This window comes from Pomacea canaliculata, linkage group LG6 (assembly GCF_003073045.1).
Source record: "Pomacea canaliculata isolate SZHN2017 linkage group LG6, ASM307304v1, whole genome shotgun sequence".
Taxonomy (NCBI): domain Eukaryota; kingdom Metazoa; phylum Mollusca; class Gastropoda; order Architaenioglossa; family Ampullariidae; genus Pomacea; species Pomacea canaliculata.
In genome coordinates, this window is record NC_037595.1 from 6,255,701 (window position 1) to 6,268,202 (window position 12,502).

Sequence of the window (12,502 nt, forward strand, 5' to 3'; positions counted from 1 at the left end):
TTTGTGACAAATTCTTTGCAGTAAATAAATACATGTATTAAAACCATGTGTATCCTTTGCTTCTATATAATAAACTTCATCTGGTTGTTTCATCATGGGGGGGGGAGGAGATGGATAAAGAAAAAGACAGAAAACAGATCTATCACTGACGTTTTACCTGAGATTGTATTGGATCTCCACATGGAGCTACATAATGTATGTTATGAGTTTCTAAAGAAATTCGATGCTTCTCATCCGAGAGAGCCAAGCACTGCCCAGGACACAGTTACAGCTGGTTCCCAGTAGAGCCAGCAGAAAAGGTCAACCATCATAAAGCCAGTAACTAAGGCTCTAACGTCATAGAGGAACCAAGTTTGTAAATAGTTGAAACATGCAGAAAATGAAAACAGCATGCCTGAGATGAAATCTAAAACCACGACACCCATTTATCTTTATTCATGATTGTAACGGACAAGTGCGCAATAGAGGGGGGAAGGGGGGAAGGTTGACAACCGTGGTTGACCTGTTTTTGGTGGGAAGTGTGGGTATTCAAGCCCGACCGTAAGCGGCCAGTGGGCGGCTAATCATAACTTGGAATCATAACTGATGGAAGAAGGCCCGAGGGCACGCAATTGTCGTCAAAATTTTGGACCCGACCAGTTGCGGGCCCTTAAAAAGGAATTCCGTAAAAGTATTTACCTGGAGCCTGCAGCACTTATGAGGCTGGTCCGAATAACACACTTACCAGAAGCCGTTATTAAAGTAAGTACAGTAAACTGGTCCAACGCCTAGTCTACACACACATCCTGACGCCTTGTCTGTCACTGTGTGTCGATGCAAGGTTGTTTCATCATGGGGGGGAGGTGGAGGAGATGGATAAAGAAAAAGACAGAAAACAGGCATTTCTTCAGACTTCTTAGATCTATCACTGACGTTTTACCTGAGATTGTATTGGATCTCCACATGGAGCTACATAATGTATGTTATGAGTTTCTAAAGAAATTCAATGCTTCTCATCCTAGAGAGCCAATCCCTGCCCAGGACACAGTTACAGCTGGTTCCCAGTAGAGCCAGCAGAAAAGGTCAACCATCATAAAGCCAGTAACTAAGGCTCTAACGTCATAGAGGAACCAAGTTTGTAAATAGTTGAAACATGCAGAAAATGAAAACAGCATGCCTGAGATGAAATCTAAAACCACGACACCCATTTATCTTTATTCATGATTGTAACGGACAAGTGCACAATAGAGGGGGGAAGGGGGGAAGGTTGACAACCGTGGTTGACCTGTTTTTGGTGGGAAGTGTGGGCCTCGGTGGGTATTCAAGCTCGACCGTAAGCGGCCAGTGGGCGGCTGATCATAACTTGGTGGATTTGTGGTTTTTCTTCACCGACTCGCTGCTGCTGCGATCTCTGTGGACGTAATGCTGTGGATGTACATCACTGCTCGTGTTTTCTGGAGTCCACGTCCTCGCCGTGAGAGCTCTGTGGGTTTGAGGACACCCGTGCACCGGCGTAGGCGAGCAACCGATGGACCAGGACCAGAAAACTTTGTGTGAGCAAGGGGGGAGGCTACTCTACCTTTTTTTAGGCTTGCGCACTACCATCCGTCATCCGGAAGGGAAAGTATCAGAGCAGCCCGAGTTTAAACCGCCGGTGGAGGGGAGGCTTTCTCTCACCTTCCAACTCACCTACTCTCATCCGGCCAACCACTTGGAAGACAAACGCATGCGCAGGACAGAGACTTTCTGCCAGCGACCTTTCGGTATTGTAAAACACTCTATTTATGATAAATCGAATTAAAGGCAGGAAAGTTGGTATTTATCCTATAAACAGAGGAGTTGGGGGATTGCAGTGACTATGATATAATAACGTATGGGTTTCGTCAAGGACTTACATTTAATATTATAATATTGTGGATAATAACGTTGGAATTTCGTCAAGGACTTACAGCACCGGAGACTGCTGAATACCTTACAGATGACATTATTTGTGTGAACCAGCTTTATCGTTGTCTTTATTGTTGAATTGGATTCTTGACATTACTTTATTTGTGTGAACCAGCTTTATTGTTGTCTCTATTAGTGTGTTGGATTATTGATGTACTATACTGGAAATATATCGTGTATAGGAGTGGTACACTGATTATTGATACATTGTTTTAGTTATTTGTTTGTACCCAATAATTATTGGACAAATGACAAAAGTGAGAATAAACAGGGGGGGGGGCAACTAGTGTAGTACAGATGTGCAGACCAAATGGTTTTTTAATTAAGGTGACTACAAAAATCTGGGCTATTCCATAAAACATAAAAATTTTTTTTTTACCTCAGGTGCCTGGCCTTAATTGAAGATATGGATAATAACGAAGTCACAGTTTTTAATTTCAGTTTGTTGTAAGTCTCTTTTTTCCATCAGAAAATAGGTGATGAACTGGTTGCAGGGGTGGGAGCGAGGTATACAGTTGTTTGGTATACAGAGGTTGACTCTTTCTGTTGCTGCTTTTTTCCATGATGTTATCTGAAGCCTTGATGCACCCATAGTTCTTCTGTACAGCTTCTGAAAAAATAAAATATGGGAAAATTGGGATTTGTAAATTAAAGAAGGTTAATAGGTTTACAGATTCAAAGAGATTAAAAAAAGTCTCATACCATACATCTTGTTTAGGATACCCCCACCAAATCCCGTCGACATTTACCGCGTGCTACCACACTAAACTGCTTATTAATTATCGACTTTTAGTTAGTTCGAGCCCCCAAGGAAGCATAACCCCAATGGAAGAAAACTCAAGACAACTTAGTGCATTAAAAGAACGTTATTAATTATTACCCAATGACAAAAGGGAGAATACACAAGTAACTTTGTAATAAGTTGTTTCCCCTTACTTGGCCGGTTCCCTAGGTCTTGCTGATAGCATGCACCATTAATGTTAATGTTCCAAGTTTTCTAGAAATCTAAGTAATAATAATTGCAAGACCTGAAAGCCATTCTTTGGTGTAATACAAAAGTCAGTTCATGTCTCTCTCTCTCACACTCAAAAGAGGAGAGAGAGAGAGAAATAGAGCTTTGCACAATACTAGAAGATCAAGGCTCTGGTTCAAGAAAGAGATAAGTATCAAAAGACCTTGTGAAAGAAGAGTGCGTTTTTTGCGAATACGGAGGGGCAACTAGTGTAGTACAGATGTGCAGACCAAATGGTTTTTTAATTAAGGTGACTACAAAAAAATCTGTGCTATTCCATAAAACATAAAAAAATTTTTTTACCTCAGGTGCCTGGCCTTAATTGAAGATATGGATAATAACGAAGTCACAGTTTTTAATTTCAGTTTGTTGTAAGTCTCTTTTTTTCCATCAGAAAATAGGTGATGAACTGGTTGCAGGGGTGGGGGCGAGGTATGCAGTTGTTTGGTATACAGAGGTTGACTCTTTCTGTTGCTGCTTTTTTCCATGATGTTATCTGAAGCCTTGATGCACCCATAGTTCTTCTGTACAGCTTCTGAAAAAATAAAATATGGGAAAATTGGGATTTGTAAATTAAAGAAGGTTAATAGGTTTACAGATTCAAAGAGATTAAAAGAAGTCTCATACCATACATCTTGTTTAGGATACCCCCACCAAATCCCGTCGACATTTACCGCGTGCTACCACACTAAATTGCTTATTAATTATCGACTTTTAGTTAGTTCGAGCCCCCAAGCAAGCATAACCCCAATGGAAGAAAACTCAAGACAACTTAGTGCATTAAAAGAACGTTATTAATTATTACCCAATGACAAAAGGGAGAATACACAAGTAACTTTGTAATAAGTTGTTTCCCCTTACTTGGCCGGTTCCCTAGGTCTTGCTGATAGCATGCACCATTAATGTTAATGTTCCAAGTTTTCTAGAAATCTAAGTAATAATAATTGCAAGACCTGAAAGCCATTCTTTGGTGTAATACAAAAGTCGGTTCATGTCTCTCTCTCACACTCAAAAGAGGAGAGAGAGAGAGAAATAGAGCTATGCACAATACTAGAAGATCAAGGCTCTGGTTCAAGAAAGAGATAAGTATCAAAAGACCTTGTGAAAGAAGAGTGTGTTTTTTGCGAATACGGTGGGGCGGAGGGGCAACTAGTGTAGTACAGATGTGCAGACCAAATGGTTTTTTAATTAAGGTGACTACAAAAATCTGTGCTATTCCATAAAACATAAAAAAAAATTTTTACCTCAGGTGCCTGGCCTTAATTGAAGATGAGGATAATAACGATGTCTCTTTTTTCCATCAGAAAATAGGTGATGAACTGGTTGCAGGGGTGGCGGCGAGGTATACAGTTGTTTGGTATACAGAGGTTGACTCTTTCTGTTGCTGCTTTTTTCCATGATGTTATCTGAAGCCTTGATGCACCCATAGTTCTTCTGTACAGCTTCTGAAAAAATAAAATATGGGAAAATTGGGATTTGTAAATAAAAGAAGGTTAATAGGTTTACAGATTCAAAGAGATTAAAAGAAGTCTCATACCATACATCTTGTTTAGGATACCCCCACCAAATCCCGTCGACATTTACCGCGTGCTACCACACTAAACTGCTTATTAATTATCGACTTTTAGTTAGTTCGAGCCCCCAAGGAAGCACAACCCCAATGAAAGAAAACTCAAGACAACTTAGTGCATTAAAAGAACGTTATTAATTATTACCCAATGACAAAAGGGAGAATACACAAGTAACTTTGTAATAAGTTGTTTCCCCTTACTTGGCCGGTTCCCTAGGTCTTGCTGATAGCATGCACCGTTAATGTTAATGTTCCAAGTTTTCTAGAAATCTAAGTAATAATAATTGCAAGACCTGAAAGCCATTCTTTGGTGTAATACAAAAGTCCGTTCATGTGCTACCACACTAAATTTCTTATTAATTATCAACTTTTAGTTAGCTCGAGCCCTCAAGCACGCATAACCCCAATGGAAGAAAACTCAAGACAACTTAGTGCATTAAAAGAACGTTATTAATTATTACCAAATGACAAAAGGGAGAATACACAAGTGTCACGACGCCGCTAGAGTCTATAATTTTTCACTCTCAAACACACCAGCCGGTCGGACAATTGCGCGTTCTTTCTCTCAGAAAAAAAAAATGATTGCCTGTACGAGTCTGCCCGTGTTTACTAAACAAAAACTCAGAAGAACAAATCCTAACTATAAAGAAAAATACATTCACTAACAACGGCTTTTCCTCTGACTAACACAGTCAATCTTTTACTCACTCGCGAGGCACATTGTCTTGGCAAAGGCTCTCTACTAACTCACTCCGTCTTCTCCTTTCTCTCCACTCTCCGTTTTTTCTTCTTCTCTCCCTTTTCAAGTGCACTGTCTCGGCAGTCACTTCTCACTTCCACAACTCAAAACGCAATCCCTCTCCCCACAATTAAGCATTCCTTTTCTTCTCCTTCGCCGTTTCTCAACAACTGCTTTTTTTTTTTTTTCGTCACCACACATTGACGTCATCTCCCCTTACGTCATTTAGGAAAAGTCCTAGCACTCTGGCTAGATCTCTGACAAGACAAGTAACTTTGTAATAAGTTGTTCCCCCTTACTTGGCCGGTTCCCTAGGTCGTCACGTTCCCAATTGTTTCTCCTTACGTCTAATGTGTCCAGATAACTAATGAGTCACTGTTCAATTAACCTTAAATCTAATCACACATACAATACACTACTTCGCGCAAAACACGCTCACCACTTATCTCGTTATCGCTTTGAGCTCACCTGTCAACTTTACTCCAGAAAACTTGCGTGCAAAAGACCCAGACGCTAATGTCAGTACCCAGAAGTTTCTACCCCAAACCGCTTGCATCTAGATCTTTCTGTCCAAAATCCCCTTCCATTGGCCAGTCATGCCACCTGACATACCACAACCAATCACAACCAAAGACCCAGACGCTGACGTCACTCCCCAGAAGTTTCTACCCCAAAACGCTGAGCTTGCATCTAGATCTTTCTGTCCGAAACCCCGTTTCATTGGCCAGTCATGCCACCTGACATACCACAACCAATCACGCCTTACAGCCACCACGAGCCTAAGCTCCCATCCAAAGGTTATGTACTTCCGGAAGAGCAGCGCGAAAATGAAATTTAACGAGACGTTTGATATCAACAATATAATTACCGAAGTGCATTGCTTGTGTGCACTATTAATTAACCAATCTTGAACACAAAAGTATTTTAGAACACAAAAGTATTTGCTTCGCTAGTCTTAAATCTTTTGTATGAAATAATAAACAATAGGAATCGCATTTAAACTTCTAGATCTAGAATCATGACGTGTTCGCTTATATGCTTCACCTCGGTCTCTCGCTTTTATATAAAATCCGGTATTTTGTGGTGCTTTCAGGATGATGATTGAGGGGTGTGTGAGCTTCAATATCATATAACTGGTAATAGTGAAACATAAAATATAAAATTGTATGAGCTGATATACTACAACACAACAATAACAAATCAAAGAGAAAATGGAACATCAATTTAGCTATTTTCTATTCTTGAATTTAAATCTATAATACTGGTTTACAGCATACGACACATTGTAAATCATCTGTGTTGGCGTAATGGTGTGTGAACTGAAAGCACTGATGTTGATCTAGGCCTTTTCATATGCAGCGAGTTTTTTAAATCAATAAGAAGAATATTTAATCAACTTAATCAATTTAATTTAATCAATCATATTTAATCACTTCTGAAGTGATCTACTGAAAATTTAATGAATGACGCGATTATTAATAACTAAATTTTTGCTTTAATGGGGATATCTTCCGCTATGTGAAAATTGTCTAAGCCTTATAGTCACGATCTAAAACATGTACAGGACAAAGAAGAGTAAGAGGTAAACAATAAGATGCATTTTAATGCATTCTTCTTCAAAGTGCCTTGAACAAATCTTGGCTGTCAATGGATTGAAACTTTTGTCTGAACGGTTTATAGTATGAATGAGAGTCGTTCGCCACTTGTCTTGATCTGTCGATATTCCTGCCCGCGGAAGCGAAAAAAAGCTAAAACCGAAAGATTTGATACTCGCACAGTGGCATTCTACCAGCAGCAGCATGAACCACCGCGTGCGCGTTTCTTTATTGTTGTTGCTCTTGCAGACTTTGCTGACATAGTCATTGAAGTCATTCGCTAAACCGTGGTAAGCTTAACTGGAAGTTTTTAGCACCCGAGCGTCGTTCTAGCAGTAAAGGAAAAAAATTCGTATGCCATCCGTCCACCTATCTACGTCCATGGTAAAACAGATGTGCAAACCCACACTACAGCCTACCCCTACGCTTTCACGACAACATCTGTCAAAAATATTCCACGTCATAGGCAACACTATCTGCGACATCAGATTGTGAAAGGGAATTCACAACAAAATGGAATAGGCAAACCAAAAACAAAAGAAAATAAAGCCATAATATAAAATTGTCTGCATTACCTTCGTTAGACACTCCCTGGATACCGCCTTCTACTGCTGCAGTTTGAGGTCTGTCTTCTCTTCTTTTGTACTCTTTGCAGAGCATCAATATGTTGGTCATTGGGGTGCTCACGTGATGATGCCAATATTCTGGTGGTTAGTGAATACCTGTGGGCATAAAAGGTTGTTTATCACTTTTCCAAACCTATGAATTCCTTGATCTCTATTATTCTATAATTCAAACAAGAAACATCTGTTGTTTCAAGATTTGGATTTCAAGATAGCTGTTAAGAACTGCTTGTCTGACAACCCATCTGGAAAGGCAATTTCTTTTCCACGTTATACAATACATACAGCCTTACCTAGTTATGTTAGTGTTGATCAGTGAAGAAAAAAAAAAGAAATTGGTCAACAGCAAATAAGTAACGGTCGGAACACTCTCTCTGGCGTTACTCTCCTCCAACTGTAGAAGCGCGTCTGGGACGTTTAAGTCAGTCGTCACGATCGTGCTACGTCATTGCCAAGCTGACGTATGTCAATTCGTCCGCTAGGCTCGAAAACGACCGCGTCACAGCTGTGTCCGCACACACCAAAGAGACCTAAGGGTGAGTGGGTGGAATGGCGGTTAGATGGGAGGTAGGATGGATGGGCCGGGTAGAACAGGAGAGTTCACTAATTAGCATGCACGATCGTGCTTGAAAGCTTTTAATCGGTTACAAGTGGATGAACACATGAGAGGGGAGACCTGTATGCCGAAAGAGAAATGGTGCCTCTTCTTACCATGCATGACAAAAGTGCGCATGCGTGTGACTGAACGAGAGGCGCAGAGAGGCAGAGAAAGAGAGGTGTCGTGTCTACAATACCTGGGGTCGTATGTTGGCTCTACTGTGAAGTTTTTGTGCAGAATGATGTGTTGTGAAGTTTGTGCACAATGCTGCCAACTCAATAAATAATAGACAATATATTAAAATTTACATAGTGACATTTATTTTACACTCAGTCATAATCACACATTTTAAAACAAAAGCAAAATGAAATGTGAATAATTTACAGTCTACAAGAAGCGATAAAAGTGTGAAAGGGAAAGACAAGGAAATGGTGCAGTATGTGAATTTGCATAATTTCAAAATATTGCTTGAATTTCGCAGTGACCGAGGAAATAACTCAAAGTGTGGGACCCCTGACAACAGAATCTGCACCCTGCTTAGACAACAGTTTGGTCAAGACTTGCAACAAAGAAAATGGTAATTTTTATTTTAAGTAAAATGTTGAATGTTTTGTTATTCTTGTCAACTTATATGATTTTCAGGAAAATTGATAGTTACATTCAATTTTCTTTGGCACACATTTGTAGTCTATAATTGCATCCACACACAAATATATATATAAATACACATCTAAATGATATTTACAGTTAATTCTTGCAAGACTGATAATTTTCTGCCATGTTACACTAAATCAGTTTGTGGATAACATCACTTTTCCTTAGAATATTATTGATGCATATGCAGAAATCTAATTGCCACTCTTGCGACTATCATTTAGTACATAATTTTTTTTGCTCTGCCCCAGAGTTTTCAAGTCCCTCCACATCATTGGCAGACTTCTACCCGTCAACACCACTGTCCATGGACAACCAGGAAACCTTTAGAATGAAAAAAAGAAAAAGAGTCAGCAAAACCTTTAGAATGAAAAATATAAAAAGAGTCAGCAAAGGAGATGAAGAGCAACAACTCACGAAAAAATATTTGAAAAAACAAAAACCAGAGTCATGCCAACAAAAAATAGGACTAAAAATGAAAAAACTCAAACTGGAAGTCTGGCTGCTGGAAGCTGAAAAAAGAAAGATAGAGAAAGAGATGAGTACTGCCAGTGTATGCATTTTTTAGATATTAGAGTGGATGTGTATGCAGTTAAATTTTTTTTTTGGAATTATGTCCTTGATCTTAGAATGTGCATCTCTAAATCTATTGTTTACGTGGTGTATATTTGTTTGGTTTTTCTTGTGTGTGCCTTGATAGTATGTGCTATATTCTGTGTCACACAGACTTTGTTTTTTTTACTGGTGTGCAAGAAATGCAATCAGCCTATTGCGGGCAACTTTCCTAGCAGCAACTCTTGCTCTCTTCTGTGCTTGCATATTGTATCTCCTCTCTACAAGGTTTTCATCTGCACAATGGTTTTCATCTGCACCATTATCATCAGTATCATCTTCTTCATCATCTGGGTCTGGCAGAGCTAGAAACCTGAACAAAATGTCAAAAGCAAATTGTAAGTTAATAGAACATCTCATCCATCCCCCTTATAAAAATGAGGTAAAAATGATATTCAGATTTTGTCAGCTATACCACAATATTCAAGAAAACAATGTTCACAAACCTGGCACGATTGTGCAAAATGAAGCACACTATAATTATTTCGCTTGCTCTCTCTGGAGACACCTGTAAGCCAGTATGTAGGCAGTGCCACCTCCTCTTAGCAACAATGCTTCTTTCCACTGTGCAGCGTGCCTGTCTGTGGAGTTCATTATAAATTCTCTCTTCTGGAGTGTCTGGGTTTAAAACAGGGGTCATTAGCCAGTCCCTTAGCATATATACCCACTGTCTCCAAGAAGATGTCCTCTTAGAGGTGGCTGATTACTTTCCATGGCATCATAGAGTGATGACTCTCTACAAAAAAATATTTTCATCTCTATCAAAAAATAACATTGGCTTTTTGGATTACATGGGCTATTTAAACATGACATTACATGGGATTTAAGTAATTGTGGTTGTACATAAAGCTGCTGCAAGCAGTGGCATTTGCAGCTGTCTCCTAAATATGCACACATGAATGATGATACCATCTTGTATGAGTTTAGAGATGAGTGAGAAATTAGTTGCTAGTGTGTCAGCGCACCTGCCTGGCAGTGATAGGGTAGAGGAGGAGCATTCCTGGCGCTGAGGATCGTGAGAGTATCCTACATCAAGATGGCAGATGACGGGACTGGGAAAGTGTGAGATATATGAGGAGGATTATCTGAGAATGATTATCCAAGGAACAGTAGTAGTGTATTTGACAGTGAACGTCTGCGACATTCTCCAAACAGTGAGTGGAACTATTTTGTTGAACAGTTGGCACATTAATGCGATATTTATGGTTTAATAGTCTCGCTATGTATGTGTTTAATGTTGAGTGTATAACCTTCGTTGCCTCCTACAATAAAGACGGCTCCCACCTTTAGTGGAGTAACCCCACGTCAAATCTTTGAGATATGTTGAAAGAAAGAACACGTGTATTTTAGTGACTAACCAATGTAAGGGGAAAAAAGTAGTCACATTACATATTTCCATGTATCATAAATTGTTGATTTGCTTCAGTTGAACTTCTACTTCTGAAAACCCAGCAAACACGCAAGATTCGGCCAAGCTTGGGCCACGCTTGGGAAAATCTTGTAACATTGGTTAGCCCAGTATACCAAGCATCCACCAAGCAAGCGCCAAGGCTCACGGTGCGCGCTAAACGCGATCGCTCATTCAGCTGCGAATGGGGAACTTGAAAAAAGCTTGGCGGAATGGTAATCGGCCAAGAACCCCGGTCGCCAAGCTTGACCCAAGCTTGCTGACATCGACTGATTTATGACTATCAAGTCACGTTTTACAAAATGCTTATTTGTAATTATATTTTGTAGATTGTTAAATAACATATAAATATATTTTATACTTAATAGTTATCACAATTTAAAAAAATATAAAGTATATACACGTGTAAATATATTATGAAGAACGATCACTCGCGCAACCCTTATTCGCATGTGTTCCGGTCACCGCCATATTTAAATATAAAATACACTGTACAGCGAAATTGGAGTTACACTCTATCGTCTGATCTTCATTGTTCTCCGAAAGTTATCAAGGTACAAGTACACAGTATTTTGATTAAAGAAATAAGATTAAGAAAAGACATTTAATTTGTTAAAGTTTTTTTTTATATATATATAGTCTTTTCCTATTTATTTGCTAGGTTTTGATTATCAAAGATTTAAAAGATGTGCCACAATATCAAGCTATTCGAAGATGGAAAGAAGTCTGCAGCCATCATGCCCGATGAATGGCTAATCCCAGAGAGCACCAATAGATTTTTCTGGCCTAGCTCTAAAGCAGACTCCACCTGGGTCAAAAACATAAAAAAGCCAGGCCTGAACTGGAATATTTTCACCTACCAGCAGATAATTAAAAGCACATGTAAGTTATTTTCTCTGTGTGTGCTCATTTGATTACTCCTTTGTTAAAAAAATTAAAAATTTCTACTAGTGCACTAATGATAAATTGAATATAGTATATCATAGAATTTTTGAAAGAAATTTAGTATTTGATACTTTAGAAATCAAATAAACACAAGTCTGCATAAGACTTTTCTAGTAATTTGATACCAAAATTGCTTGTCTAAGGAGCCCTGGCTGTGAAAGCAGTACATCACACTTTGTATTCCCCCCACCAGCACCACCAAGACCTGTGAGATCAGTTTTGCGCGAACTCTGTTTTCTATTAGACGTGTTTAGTCTGTAGATTCTCCAGCACAGCCAGGACCATTTACTATTAACAGTAAGGTTACACTTGAGTTTGAAATTAATATGTTCAGAGAATTAGAAGTACCTTTTTGTTTACTTCTGAGTTTGAAATTAATATGTTCAGAGAATTAGAAGTACCTTTTTGTTTACTTTATGTATGCACAAGTAAAAGATTTAATTGCATTGTGTGTACACTTAAATACACTTGCATTGATATTTTTTTGTTTATTTTTAAGGGCCTCAGTCACATATTCTGATTTGACACCAGTAGCATCTTCAGCAGCTGCTACTGACTGTAAGGTTTCATATGAACTTCCAGTGATTATATTTAGAGAATTAGATGTGCATTTTTTGTTGTGGGTGTGCATTAAGAGACCTACATTTATCAGCACTAAGAGACTTTGTTTTGCTTTTAGTCGCCACCATCAGACGGTCTATTCCTGCATCACCATCATCAGCACCAGCAACATCTGCTAGCGACTGTAAGATTCTACTTAAACTTCTAATTATTACATTCAGAGAATTAAAAATGCTTATTTGTTTTATTTTTGCATGTT

The 12,502-nt window shown here is 39.0% G+C and overlaps 2 protein-coding genes and 1 long non-coding RNA gene across 4 annotated transcripts in view; 2 read left to right on the forward strand and 1 right to left on the reverse strand.

Moving 5' to 3' along the window:
- Nucleotides 1-12,502, forward strand: part of LOC112567315 (sialate O-acetylesterase-like) — a gene marked incomplete in the record, with an annotated part of 123,602 nt that overhangs the window by 91,530 nt on the left and 19,570 nt on the right.
- LOC112567313 (ubiquitin-associated domain-containing protein 1-like) overlaps nucleotides 1-12,502 on the forward strand; it is a 40,004-nt gene that overhangs the window by 18,592 nt on the left and 8,910 nt on the right. Inside the window, 2 exon segments of the mRNA XM_025243961.1 lie at nucleotides 11,399-11,619; nucleotides 11,826-12,427. The gene's annotated coding sequence lies outside the window, so the exon portion shown is untranslated.
- On the reverse strand, nucleotides 2,380-8,224 carry LOC112567316. 2 transcript variants are annotated; one of them, XR_003099789.1, is made up of 5 exons: nucleotides 7,759-8,224; nucleotides 7,418-7,564; nucleotides 4,183-4,383; nucleotides 3,242-3,473; nucleotides 2,380-2,536 (listed from the first exon to the last, which is right to left on the reverse strand). It is a non-coding gene; the product is annotated as an uncharacterized LOC112567316 (long non-coding RNA). The 2 variants fall into 2 exon arrangements; XR_003099788.1 differs by lacking the exons at nucleotides 7,418-7,564; nucleotides 7,759-8,224 and adding an exon at nucleotides 5,217-5,701.